The 14,637-nt window shown below is 54.3% G+C and overlaps 1 pseudogene; it reads right to left on the bottom strand.

Moving 5' to 3' along the window:
* Positions 1–1,532: 1,532 nt before the first annotated feature.
* LOC134474525 (basic proline-rich protein-like) lies at positions 1,533–4,890 on the bottom strand (annotated as a pseudogene).
* Between the last annotated feature and the right edge of the window lie 9,747 nt (positions 4,891–14,637).

Raw genomic sequence — 14,637 nt, 5'->3', positions numbered from 1 at the left:
CTCAAAAAAAAAAAAAAATCCTTCTGTAGCATATTTCCTTTGTAAGCACAAAGATGACGTTGTAGCTTTGTGATTCACGTTTCCACAGCTTTCAACAAAAAGGGCTCAACATATTAGCCTCAAAGCCGCCTGTTTATACTTGAGGCATTGCAGGAAAATCCATGCCTGTCCTGCTGGGTGGCCAGACAGGAGACCAAACGAAAGCTTTTTCCTTTTCAAAATGAGATTGTGCAGAATGTAGACACTAAAATTCACCATTTCGGAATGTAGCTTTCTTTTAATAGAAGAAAAAGTCTTGTCTCTCTCTCTCTGTGTCTCTCTTTGTCTCTTCTCTCTCTCTCTGTGTCTCTCTTTGTCTCTGTCTCTCTCTGTCTCTCTGTCTCTCTCTCTGTCTCTCTCCTCTCTCCCTCAAGTTCTAAATATTATGGTAAATGAATTTTCTTAACAAATGCATTCAACAACCAGAATAAATACGGTCATCCGAAGAAATAAAAGTTTATAACCTTCCGTGTTATTAAACTTTAGGTCTATTAGACTCAGGGCAGGATTATTTCCTCCGTAAACTTTCCAATCAATCAATCAGTCAATCAAGCAATGAGAGGTAACTTCAGCCCACCGTCAGCCTGAGCACAGCACTCCAATGCATGCAGTCACGAGAACTTCCGAGCCTGGCTTTGCACGCTGAGGTTCCTTCAGAAGTGTTCCTGACACATGAACTCTGACCGTCCTGGATCGGCCCTCAGGGGACCTGCGTTGCTCTCACGGGGTGCAGGAGGGGCCGTGGGTGTGCACTCCAGAGTTTCTAAGCCAAGCGGCTTTGCATTTATGCATAACAAATTTGCATAAATTTGCATGATAAATTAGGGACCTGACGCTAAAGGGCGGGATGTCTGGCTCAGGCTCTTAGGACATGGAACACAAAATCACTGGGAAATACTGATCCAGCCTCGGCAGACACACAGAGCATTTCGCCAAAACCCCACACCTTCTGTTCAAGGGGGCCGTCAGGGCTTTGTTGCTAGAATTCGTGCAATCCTACGAACCTGTGATCAGGCGGCCGATTAACCGTGACCACAGCACTTTTGTTAGTCAGCTTACTATCAAGAATCCCTGGTATGAGAGTGAAGGCTCTGTCAGCCACGGAATCCCTTGGGGTAAGAAAGCTTCTTAAGATTTCAGACCGTGTGTCACCGACCGCCCCCCAGTAGAGCAAAGATTCACATGTCTGCTTCACTTCCTTTCTCTGAGCAAATTTTTCTGAACATCTGCAGACCTGACCGGGACTTGGACAGGGATCGTCAGCGCGGCCTGCCCAGGAATCGGTCCAAAGCGTGGATGTGTATTTATATCTCATCCCCTGACCACGTGGCCTGCAGTCTGCAAGGTACGGCTGGCTCGGGAAATGACGGCATGCTCAAGTCTGGGGCTGTTTGCAAATCAAACAGAGGACGCACGCATGTGCACACACACACATGCACTCAGGTACCCCACGCACAAAAACCCACACTCACCCACACAGAGCTGATCCCCCCAGATTTTATTCCTCTTTTTGTTTAAAATAAAATATTTTGCATGTGATTAGAAGCTGCAGCATGAGTGGGATCAAACAAGACACCTGCCCGGCCTAGGCAGAAACCGGGAACGGCGGCAGGCGCTGAATTCAGCTGTGGAACTACCGTGCGCCGTGAGGAAAATAATTGCATTTATAACAGCTCCAGGGCCAGTGTGTGTGCGGCTCAGCGGGACCCGCGCCAGCATGCTGAGGGCCTGGGCCACATTCCCGATGTTAGCAAAAATAGGTAGGTGGACAGAGAACGGGAAATGTAGTATTTTATCTGTTTTGCCTTAGTTTAGGGTGAGTTAGTTTGAAACCAGCATGATGAATCCAACAGGGTAAAATAAAGTCCTGAAGAACACAATGGCTTTGAGGGGAGACCTCACGGGCCCAGGAGATGGAGGAGGAGGAGACGGAGGAGGAGATGGAGGAGGAGGAGATGGAGGAGGAGGAGATGGAGGAGGAGATGGAGGAGGAGGAGATGGAGGAGGAGGAGATGGAGGAGGAGATGGAGGAGGAGGAGATGGAGGAGGGGGAGATGGAGGAGGAGGAGATGGAGGAGGAGATGGAGGAGGAGATGGAGGAGGAGGAGATGGAGGAGGAGGAGGAGGAGGAGATGGAGGAGATGGAGGAGGAGGAGATGGAGGAGGAGGAGGTGGAGGAGGAGGAGATGGAGGAGGAGGAGATGGAGGAGGAGGAGGAGATGGAGGAGATGGAGGAGGAGGAGATGGAGGAGGAGGAGGTGGAGGAGGAGGAGATGGAGGAGGAGGAGATGGAGGAGGAGGAGATGGAGGAGGAGGAGGAGATGGAGGAGGAGGAGATGGAGGAGGAGGAGATGGAGGAGGAGGAGGTGGAGGAGGAGATGGAGGAGGAGGAGGAGATGGAGGAGGAGGAGATGGAGGAGGAGGAGATGGAGGAGGAGGAGATGGAGGAGGAGATGGAGGAGGAGGAGATGGAGGAGGAGGAGATGGAGGAGGAGGAGATGGAGGAGGAGGAGATGGAGGAGGAGATGGAGGAGGAGGAGATGGAGGAGGAGATGGAGGAGGAGGAGATGGAGGAGGAGGAGATGGAGGAGGAGGAGGTGGAGGAGGAGATGGAGGAGGAGGAGATGGAGGAGGAGGAGGGGGAGGAGGAGGAGATGGAGGAGGAGGAGGAGATGGAGGAGGAGGAGATGGAGGAGGAGGAGATGGAGGGGAGAGGAAGGAGGAGGAGGAGATGGAGGAGGAGATGGAGGAGGAGGGAGATGGAGGAGGAGGAGATGGAGGAGGAGGTGGAGGAGGAGGAGATGGAGGAGGAGAGAGGGAGGAGGAGGAGGAGATGGAGGAGGAGGAGATGGAGGAGGAGAGGTGAGGAGGAGGAGGGAGGAGGAGGAGATGGAGGAGGAGGAGATGGAGGAGGAGGAGATGGAGGAGGAGATGGAGGAGGAGATGGAGGAGGAGGAGATGGAGGAGGAGGAGATGGAGGAGGAGATGGAGGAGGAGGAGATGGAGGAGGAGTGGAGGAGGAGATGGAGGAGGAGGAGATGGAGGAGGAGATGGGGAGGAGGAGATGGGGGAGGAGGAGATGGAAGAGGAGAGGAGGAGGAGATGGGGGGAGGAGGAGGAGATGGAGGAGGAGATGGAGGAGGAGATGGAGGAGGAGAGATGGAGGAGGAGATGGAAGGAGGAGATGGTGGAGGAGGAGATGGAAGAGGGAGAGGAGGAGGAGATGGAGGGGAGGAGATGGAGGAGGAGATGGAGGAGGAGGAGAGGGAGGAGGAGGAGAGGGAGGAGATGGAGGAGGAGGAGATGGAGGGGAGGAGATGGAGGAGGAGGAGACATGGAGGAGGAGGAGGAGATGGAGGAGGAGGGAGGACATGGAGGAGGAGGAGAGGAGGCGTCGGGAGGCTGGAGGAGAGGGAGGAGATGGAGGAGAGAGAGGAGATGGAGGAGGAGAAGGAGGAGGATGAGGGAGAGGGATGAGGGACAGAGAGGAGATGGAGGAGGAGGAGGAGGAGGAGGAGGAGGAGGAGGAGGAGGAGCTGGAGGAGGAGGAGGAGAGGGGAGATGGAGGAGATGGAGGAGGAGGGAGAGGAGAGGAGGAGGAGAGATGGAGGAGGAGGATGGAGGAGGAGGGAAGGAGGAGGAGGAGATGGAGGAGGAGGGAGGAGAAGGGAGGAGGAGGAGATGGAGGAGGAGGAGGGATGGAGGAGGAGGAGAGGAGGAGGAGGAGGGAGGAGGGGAGATGGAGGAGGAGACAGGAGGAGGAGGAGATGGAGGAGGAGGAGGAGGAGGAGGAGGATGGAGGAGGAGGAGATGGAGGAGGGAGGAGATGGGAGGAGGAGGAGATGGAGGAGGAGGAGATGGAGAGGAGGGAGGAGGAGGAGATGGAGGAGGAGGAGATGGAGGAGGAGATGGAGGGGAGGATGGAGGAGGGAGGAGATGGAGGAGGAGGAGATGGAGGAGGAGGAGATGGAGAGGAGATGGAGGAGGAGGATGGAGGAGGAGGAAGGAGGAGGAGGGAGATGGAGGAGGGAAGGAGATGGAGGAGGAGGAGGAGTGAGGAGGAGGAGATGGAGGAGGAGGAGAGGGAAGGAGGAGGAGATGGAGGAGGAGGAGGAGATGGAGGAGGAGGAGGATGGAGGAGGGAGAAGGAGGAGGAGGAGATGGAGGAAGGAGGAGGAGGAGGAGGAGGAGATGGAGGAGAGGGAGGAGGGAGGAGGAGGAGGAGGAGGAGAGGAGGAGGAGGGGAGGAGGAGGAGGAGGGGAGGAGAGAGATGGAGGAGGAGGAGATGGAGGAGGAGGAGAGGAGGGAGGGAGGAGAGGAGGAGGAGATGGAGGAGGGGAGGAGGAGGAGAGGGAGGAGATGGAGGAGGAGGAGATGGAGGAGGAGGAGATGGAGGAGGAGATGGAGGAGGAGGAGATGGAGGAGGAGGAGATGGAGGAGGAGGAGATGGAGGAGCCTCTCTGTCTGTCTCTCTCTCCGCACTCCTGATGTTCAGGATGTCCCTGGCTCTGCACCCCTCTGGAGTTGGCGTCCCCGATTGGGCTTTCCGGCCGTGCTGAGGTCTCGGGGTGCTCCGGGTCTCCCCGTGTCCCGGGAGGAGCGCTCATCCTTCCCCTCCGGTGCGCAGGCCTGACCGTGAGTGCGGCCCGAGGGGCTCCTCAGGCTCAGCAGTGCTGCCGGGATGGAAATCGGATTCAGCCTCACGCGGGCGCCGAGCGCTGCGGGTCCTGCGGCGTGTCCTCCGTGTCCCGCGTGGCTTTGTGGACGCTGTCCTGGCTGCCCAGCACCTGCTGGACGCTCTGTGTCCCCTGCTGCGGGGTCCAGCCGCAAAGTCCCGCTCCTGTCCGCATGTTAAGACGATTCCGTTTCTAGCTTTGATAGAGCGCCTGGAATCTGTGATATAAACGGTCCCACGATGCAGAATTTCCCAGTCCATGAAGGCTGCAGACTTTGCATTTATAATACAGGCAGGGGTCCCTTTGCACGGTCCATTTTGGTCATGCGGACGGCTGAACCCAGGCAAGCACTCTTCTGCTGGGCTATATATGCTTCCTCTGCCTAGTTTAATTTAATCGTCCAGACAGACTTTCCACAAGTGGCCCAGGTTGGTCCCCCAAGCTGCGCCCTCCTGCCTCAGCCTCCCGGCTAGCTGGGCCTCCTGGGCGTGCACCACTGTTTTGCAGTACGGATCATCTTCCTTTGTATTCAGGCCGGGAAAACCTTGGAGAGTTCTTCCCTGGTGGGCTTTGCAGATCTCAGCCTAAGTGGAGAGGGCGTCAGGCGGGAGGGGACCTCGCGCCCGGAGGGAAGGGGCTCTTCGCATGTTTGCAAAGTGCAGAACTGACGCCCATGAGTTTTGAGCAGATTTTTTTCTTCTGTGTTTGCACTTTGCAATCCAGGTCCACGCAGCATCCCGAGAGGTGGGTCGGGGGTCTGAGGGGAGAGGATGCACAGCTCCTGCAGCTCCCCGGGCTCCGCTGCAGAACTCCACAGAGTGCGGCTCTGAGCATCAGCTCACGGATGGGTTTTCTGGGGTGTCGTAATGAGACCCCAGGACCAGCGGCTTCTTCAGCACGGACAGTCAGAAAGCCTCATCTGGTCTCCTCCTCAGGAGATTTTAAACTACCTGCAGAGGCCCTCGGGCATTAACTCAGGCTGATTTAAATTCCACACATAATCCGTCCTGCAGGGACGCTCTCCAAAGGAGCAGAGTATTTACCAAAAGCATCATGATGGAGAAGCTAGATGTCTGTCCGCTGGCTCTGGTGAGTACAGCAAAATCCCCTGGCTCGGGCTGCATAAACCGCACACCCGTCCCGTCCGGTCCTGGAGCTCGGCCCGGGGCCAGGCGTGGGCGGTGCAGGCTGCCGGGCGGACACGCTGGCTCCTCCTTGGGTCCCACGCACGCCTCTCTGGGTGTGTCTGCATCGCCTCTGCAGCAGGACCCGGTCCTGCGAGCTCAGGGCCAGAAATCTTCATGCTCATGGTTTGCACTCTCCAGAGGCGACTCGGCTAATCCCGGGATGCTAGAAGATCTGTCACAAAAGCTCGCTTTTATTTGAGGCCTAATAAACGTCTTCCAAGTTCCACGTCAGCCGCCGGCCCGCCCCGGAGCTTGGCTGGCGGAATTCCTGCGGTCGGTCCGCCTCGGCCCGCTCCCGGGCTCGCTCGCTGACCTTGAGTCCAGGCCAGCGTCTGTCTGTCTTTTCTTCTGTCGGGAAGATGAACGAGCCAGGGTTGTGTCCCTGGACCCGGGAGAAAATAACATCATTGTGTGTTGTTCCAAGTTGCCAAGGTCACAGGAGCAGAAAATAGAGTTTGCATCATCAAGGAAATGACAGGGACGCTCTGGAATCGTGCTGAAGGCTCAGCTGGACACGGCTTGGCGAGGCTGAGACGGGACGTGACGCCCTGATGTGAGACCACAGCTCAGCTCTCCCCGGGGCGAGGACGGTCCCAGGTGCAAGAACCCTAAAACAAATGGACACGTCATCCCGTGCAGAGCTCACAGAGCAAATGACACAAGCTCATCATCGTCCAGGGAAGACTTTGGTGCTCATGAGAGACAGAATTAGCAAGAGAAACAGGGAAGCGACTGACCTGGCCTCTTAATGATGGCCTGGCCTCCAGCAATGGTGCTTCCCGGCCACCATGATGGGAGCGTCTCTCCTCCCCACACCGTCCACCATGATGCTCCCGCCTTGGAGCAGCCGGCCATGGACTGCACCCTCTGCACCCCTGAGCCACACTGAGCTCCCTCTTTAAGCTGTGCTCTGGTCCCCGGCTCCTCCCTTCTCTCCCTGCTTCCCGGCCACCATGATGGGAGCGTCTCTCCTCCCCACACCGTCCACCATGACGCTCCCGCCTTGGAGCAGCCGGCCATGGACTGCACCCTCTGCACCGTGAGCCACACTGAGCTCCCTCTTTAAGCTGTGTTCTGGTCCCCGGCTCCTCCCTTCTCTCCCTGCTTCCCGGCCACCATGATGGGAGCGTCTCTCCTCCCCACACCGTCCACCATGATGCTCCCGCCTTGGAGCAGCCGGCCATGGACTGCACCCTCTGCACCCCTGAGCCACACTGAGCTCCCTCTTTAAGCTGTGTTCTGGTCCCCGGCTCCTCCCTTCTCTCCCTGCTTCCCGGCCACCATGATGGGAGCGTCTCTCCTCCCCACACCGTCCACCATGATGCTCCTGCCCTGGAGCAGCCGGCCATGGACTGCACACTCTGCACCCCTGAGACACACTGAACTCCTCTCTTTAAGCTGTGTTCTGGTCCCCGGCTCCTCCCTTCTCTCCCTGCTTCCCAGCCACCATGATGGGAGCATCTCTCCTCCCCACACCGTCCACCATGATGCTCCTGCCTTGGAGCAGCCGGCCATGGACTGCACCCTCTGCACCCCTGAGCCACACTGGCTCCCGAGTATCCACCCCTGTAACGCCATGTTGCTTTGCAACCGAAGTGAGTGCACCCTGCTCCCCGGGGCACCTCAGAGCCGCCGTCTTCCAAGGCGTGCTGTGTGAGGTTGGCATCACTACAAAGGCCCCGGCTTGGGACCCACCCAGCTGATTATCCGCACGTCTGGACAGCACGTACCCTGGCGCAGCCTCTGCCCCTGGAGACAGCATCAGCTTGAGGGTAACTGCCGGGTTTGGCCTCGCGGCCGGGAAGCAGAAGCCTGCCGAATAACCACAAAAGTGCTTCTGTTTCCCGTGTGAGGGTTCTTTTGGCTTTCACTGGGTGCCTTCACGAAGCGACCGTCGCACACATGATTCGCCTCACGCTCTGCCTGCTGAGCTCACTGTTTGCAAGACACGGAGCCGTTGTAAATCACTATTTGTCAGCGCCCATCTTGCAGGTAGGTGTTCCTGCTATGACCGGTGCACGGTTCACCGACGTGCACTAGCCGTGAGCGTGCAAAGCTGACATTATCTGGTGATGCTGGCACAGCAAGAAAAAAATAAAAATAAAAATATAAAAAATAAAAAAAGCGTCTGATTTAGGAAACTTGAGAATCAAGGCTGGATGAAGTTGGATTATTCATGGTGCAGAAATAAACCTATGTGATCTGTCTGTCTGTCTGTCGTCTCTCCATCCTTGCATCCGTCTGGCATCCACCCTCAGCATGCTGATGTGTGCTGAGTAGACTCCGTGTTCCCCGACCGCAGGGATGTTTGTTGATTGCTGCACAGGAAACTATCAGTTATTTAGTTTGTGAGTCTCGACCGTTATTACCGTCCTGTGGGAGCCGGACTGCAGAGTCCGGATCTGGTCTGCAGCCTTCCCCGCCCCACGCTCTGGAGTGTTTCGGGGACACGGTGAGTCGTGGGTGGCTTGATTTGCTGTCTTTGCTGCTCTTCCCAATTAGAATCTTGGAGTTGTTTCAAAATATAAACAAACGGGGAGCTTTTTCCTGCTCCTCCTCCTCCTCCACAGCACAGGAAGCTCAATCTCTCGCTTTGGCACTGAGCTTTCCCTGCACTGCATTTTTAACTTTCGTTTAATTAATCTTTTTACTGTGGGACAGCATCTTGCTAAGTCAATCAATTACCCAGCCTGGCCTCCAATTCCCAGTCCTCTCAGACTGTGGGATTGTGGACAAGCAGCACGTATTGTTTGGAAGTCCATCTTGATTGATAAGGAAGAAAGAAAGAAAGAAAGAAAGAAAGAAAGAAAGAAAGAAAGAAAGAAAGAAAGAAAGAAAGAGAAAGAAAGACACAATAAAAAAGAAAGATGGATGAAGACTCTCAGACCAAAATCTGGGAATCAGTCATTGTCTGACTAATGGATCATTTTTATGTTCACATCTTGAAAAACTACTTCTAAGATAACAATATGCAATCTATTCCCATGTTGGTTTCTCACTGTTATTTTTTCTATCTTTTGTTCTCTTTTGCTTCTTAAATAAACTTTTTAAAAGTGTGTATTCAAAAGGAAAAAGACAGAGAGGGCCATGGTGTCTGTAGGACCGCAGGACCGGATGTGTTCAAGATTCACAGACACAAAAGTGGGCGCATAGAAATTTGCAGCTCACGTGCAATTTGCAGTCTCTGGCCACGACGGGTCAAAGACGAAGAGATCAGATCACCACTGCAGGACCGGAGTGTGCATTTTAGTGACACTGTGAGCCCATTTCAGCTTCCGGTACACCAGAGCCCTCAGCCCTGCGAGGAGAAAGCGGCCCTCGGAACCATGGGCGCCCCTTAGCGTGGCACCCTGCCCGACACGGTCACCGCAGGGCCCTTCCCGTGCATGCACGCAGGGCACCGGTGCACCGCCGGGGTTGAAAACCTCCCTCTCGTGGGCACCCCTTGTCCGCCTCTTTAATTTCCTGCGGGACAGATTAGGAGCCACGAGCAAAATGCAAACCCTCTTCAAAGCGCGTGGTCTTGAGAAAATTCTCTTTTGTGCAGGCATTCACTGATTGATGTTTTCGCTTCCTGAACCAAAACTCAACCTCAAAAGGACGTTTCTTCCAAACCCCGGCACCGTGCGGTATTTTCAAAAGACGTCGTTGGTTAAAAGCTGGCGACCACCGATCCCCAGAAGAAGAGGAGCTGGAGAGCGTGCATAACGTCACGAAAATATAAATAATAAATAAATCAAGTAAGGGAAGCTTCTGGCTCTTCTGCAAGGTGCCTCGTTCTTTAATTTGGAAATTGGCTTTTCTGGGAGGAGGAGCCGCCTCCCACATGGCCGTGGCTGCCCGTCCCGGCTGGTTACACAGCCCTGCAATCACATCAGCTGAGTCTCTGTGCCATGACCGCATCATCCTGCCCCCAACAGGATGGCGATGCTCAGAATCGGGCCGTTGTTGCAAATCCCTGCAAACTTCAAGGTCACTCTAAAGTCACAGGAGTCCGTGCAACTGGTGCTCTTTAGAGACACTATTTTTTAAAGTCTTTATTAATCAGGACCTCGTCTCCTTGGACGTATCCGCCCCTGCAGGGGTCCCTTGTCCATTCACCTCCCCGGGGCTGCGGTGGCGTTTGTGAGCTGTTCCCCGACCGGACATGAGGCAGGATTTGCGAGCGTCCGAGAAAAGCATCTAAAGCATCTAAAATGCTGTTATTTCTCCGCGATGCTTGAGTTGCATTGAGGATCCGGAGACTTGCGGACCTTCAAAGAATCCTCCAAACCAACAGGAATGCTTGCCATCTTTGGCGTCGTATTTTTCCAAATGGTTTGCAAATGGGAAAGACGTGTTTTGCAAACACTCAGAAAACACAAGGCTGCGTGCGATCAAAGATGCACAAGATAAAACTGTACCATCCCGCGTGTCAGGGGAAGCTGGTGAAGCAGACGGCGCCTGCATTTCTGTTTGCCAGCAAACCTGCTCTGTCCTGGGGTACCAGGGTGGACGCTCGGCCCTGGACGCCCGGAGCAGGAGGACGGGGAGAACAGAGCTGGGCACCATCGTCACCAGCCTGGCTCTGCCAGGGCCTCTGGGCAGAAAACACAGCGCAGGCTTGAACTTTAAAAGCTTATCACAGCAAAGCCACACTGAATGCCCCCCGAGTCCCCCCCTTATGTCTGATTTATCTCAGTTAACACCACGGTCTCAAGGTACATCTGTTTGCCTCCAATGACTTAAGTTTATCCTCTTCCTGGCTGAGTAATACTCCACTGCGTGTAAAGGGCAGTTTTTTCCATTCATCTGTTGGTGGACATAGAGGCTGCTTCCAAGCTGTGATTATTGCAAGTTGTGCTGCTATAATCACAGGTGTGCCTGGATCTCTGTAACAGGTCAAAATAAGGCAAAAAATGCCAAAGTAGCATGGAAAGCATAGTTTATAAATGAAGACCAAGGTCTTGATTTCTGACTACCACAGTATAATCTCTGTCTCTGTGTGTCTCTTTCTCTGTCTCTCTGTGTCTCTCCCTCTCTCTCTCTGGCCAGCTTCCGTGTGGGGATGAAGCAGATCTGTTGGTGTCTGAGCCTGCCTTTCCGTTCCTCCTGCTGTTCCCTGCTTTCCTGGGACCTTCCACGGCGGGCTGGTGGAAGATGTGGGCGTTGCTTTGACAGCAAATTCTGCAAGTCGTATAACCATCAGTTTTTTCTGGGTATTAGTCACCACGTCCTTGCTGGCCGGCTGCTTGCAAAACCACAGCTGCCAAGGCGCGGCCAGTCGTTGAATTTCTTTGCTGAATTTGGTACGCGCTGAGACGGCAGCTTGGTGGGAGGGTGGGATCCGGAGAGGACGGCATCGGGAAGGAATTAAACACTGATGATTCTCCAGAAGCTGAAGGCCCAGCAGATGATCTGATCAGAATATAAGAGACTGTTAAATGAGAAAAATTAATTTGCTATAACAAAAAACCCACATTCGCATGAATCTCTCTTAAAATAGTCCATCTGGTTTCACTTTGCACACACTGATCCTGTGCATGTTGGCCCTTTCTGAAGTTCTCTTTCCTAACTGTGTTTGCCAGGTGTGATCAAAAACCCAGTGACACCTGCTGCCGAGCGCCATCCAGCAGAAAGGCGGCTGTAAACACACTACCCTGCGTCCCCGTCCACCTCGGTCCTGGAGCTGGCCCCGTGTGACTCCCAGCTCCTCCCCAAGGTCACAGTGACCAGGAAAGGTCAAGGTTTTGGGTCCATTCGGGACATGGCGGCAGCCAGGACGTTGCAGCTAAAGAGCCTGAGGACAGAGCACCCCGAGCTGTGGGAGAGCGGCCGGGATTTGGGGGAGCCGGGCAGAGTGAGGGGGATCTTTCAGGGACTTTGTAGTAATGTATCTTTTACTGTAATAAATATTTTCATTCTTAAAGAGCAAAATATATGTATTGAGAAAAAAAAGCCTTTGTCAGAAAGAGACGCAGAAGGGGTTCAGAAAGTGTTTCCCGAAATGTCTTAATTTTTAAGTTTTTAAGTATTCACTGCACGTCACGTTTGTCCTTGTCATATAAAACCTTCCTGCGCTGGTGCACTGTGAGGACAATTGCATCTCGGAGCTCACGGGTGCATGCGCTTGTTACAGTTCGGAAGGCCTATAAAATCCGGAGCGGCCAGACTGGACTCTTGCAGGAACAAAAGGTCTTGTTAACGTCTGGTTCCTCACGGCGGTGCATCAATCTCTGATGTAAATCATCTTCTGCGCCTTCCCGTAGCTGGACGGAGACTCGGGGGAACCGCGGGTGCAGACCCCAGAGCAGGAGCCGCCGCCCTCGGAGTGTCCTCGGAGTCCAGCTCCTGCAGAAATCCCTCTTCTCTGTGGGATTCCGGGCCAGGCTTGGCCCAAAGAGGAATCTGCACACACTCTGCAAGAAGGAATCACAGCACCCAGGACTGTGCCCTGAGGATCGACAGCAAGTCCACTTGAGGTTTTGTTCTTCTCCACGATGGGAGACAGACAGGGTGCGGATGGCACCCAGCATGGCCAGCTGTTTGCAGACTGAGGCTCATCTCCTCCTCGGCTGCAGTAAACCCAGATCCACCTCCGGCGTGGCTTTCGTAAAGGTGGTCCTGTTGCTGGTGAGTGATCTGCTCCAAATCTCCCCAGGCTCCATCCTCCAGCCTCTTGCTTTTCCAAGATTCTCCCCAAATTCCATCACTTCTTATTCATGGCTCAATCATTTTCTAAAATATTCATGGTGATCCCATTGACTGCACCGTGGGTATTCACAGACCTTGTAAAATCATCTTCCTCCCAGTGTAGACTGGATCCGGGACTCCTCGGGATGAATTGAATATACCAACAGCAATGAGGTAGGACACCATTAATTGTGATTGTCATCTGGATTCAGACTCATCTGGCACATTGGTGAAGCACACTTCCTGGTGTCTCTGTGGGTGTTTCCAAAGATGACTGACATGCAGGCCAACCAACCGAGGGGCAGGAAGTCCCGCCTTAATGCGGGCTCCATCCAATCAGCTTGCACGCCAGGTGGGATTAAAAAAGGAAGCAGGAGGCAGTCAGTCTGCACCTGAAGAGCTCCACTCAGCTGGAGAAGACGCGTCTCTGGCTGCACACTTCACCTGCAGACCTGAGACCCTGGACTCTTCGGCCTTTTGATACAGGCTTGCGTCTCTGCAGGGAGCCCCAGCCCGAGTCCAGGATGACCCTGCGTGCTCTGCCCCTGTCTGTTCTGCAGCTGCTGTCCTCTTAGAATAGGCAGCTGGGGGGGTCTCTGCAGAGACACCGTGAACACTGGGCTCTCCAGCCTGGCCTGCATGTGCCTCTAATTAATAATTTGTTATAAAAGCGCTAGCCAAGGTGGGGAGCAATAATGGTGGACGGTGTGGGGAGGAGAGACGCTCCCATCATGGTGGTCAGGAATTAGAACAGAAAACACTCAGCAAGAGAAAGAGAGGGGTTGGTGACCATACTTAGCCCTATGGTGACACCTGATGACCTGTAACCAATATCGCACTTGGATGTAAATTCAGCTAGTCACCGTGTCACATGCCTGTAATCTCAGCGCTGAGGAGGCTGAATCAGGAAGCAGCCTGGGCTACAAACAGAGCTCAAGGTCAGCTGCAATGGCACCACGATTGCCTCTCAGAAAACAAACAAACCAAAACCAGGTGCCAGTGCATCCCCGGGTTAATTCACGCTGCAGGTTACCGCTCACCTCTCTGGGGGTCCCCTAATGTGCCAGGTGACAGTGATGGCTAACTGGATGCCCAACCAAGTCCCCACAAGATGGCAGCCAAGACGTTTTCAGGGTGCCTTTGTGTTCCTCAAAGAGCCCATCCAATGGAAGCCCCGTGTAAGTCTGAGAGCTTCTTGTCTTGTTCCATAGTGTTTGTCAATCGAATATGGATGGTCTTCTAGACCTTTCTATGAGGTGGACGCTCTTCCTCCTGATCACATTGTGCATCTCCAGCTGCTCACTCTGGTTTCCTTAGAGGACAGAGGGTGACTTCTCGAGACCCTCTGACCGCCTTTTTGCACGCTTTGAGAGTTAAGTGACCTTTACCAACTAGGATGCGTTTGCACGGAAACACAGGACCTGCCATTGTGTTTGGGAGCTCAGGGAAATTGTGTTGCATGAATTCTGTAGGTGAAAACAGACCATTTGACTAAACACGAACGTCCATAACGGTAAGTCGCTTTGTCAGAACTTTCTGGTTCGTTTCCTGCCTGTGGCATCCCCCACACACTGTCTGATTTTCTTTGCCTTATTTTATATCTAAGAGAAAATTTAGCATATGCACCTCGTTTTAGGATGGTCAGTCTTTTCTGTGTGAGGCTCTCGACCCTGGCACATTCACGGACGGGACGCACGGCTGACCCGGGGAGCCGTTTGCAGCAGCAGCCAGCCACACCCAGAAACGGCGACCCGGAATCTCTGCACCAAGGACCCCAGTGCAGGGGTCCCCAGCTCACCTTTGGCACGACCTTGCGCTCGGGGACCCCTCGGTTCCAACCCTGTCTCTGTTCGCCTAGAGGAGCCAGTGACGCTCCGGGTGCTAATCGTGCAGCTGGAAAGCAGGCCGTGGCATCGGCGTGGACGCGGCTTCCCTGAGGCGACTGCAAAGGCTCCGGGCCGTGTGGACACAGCTGGAGATCACGGCGACGTGTGCACCGCGTGACACACACCCGACCTGGAGCATCGACTTCTGTTTCCGCCTGCACATCAAGGTGATTTTG

The sequence above is a fragment of the Cavia porcellus genome, unplaced genomic scaffold (assembly GCF_034190915.1).
Source record: "Cavia porcellus strain 051 isolate PalLab524CR breed Dunkin Hartley unplaced genomic scaffold, mCavPor4.1 scaffold_33, whole genome shotgun sequence".
NCBI classification, from domain to species: domain Eukaryota; kingdom Metazoa; phylum Chordata; class Mammalia; order Rodentia; family Caviidae; genus Cavia; species Cavia porcellus.
This window is presented reverse-complemented; position numbering and strand designations above follow the sequence as displayed.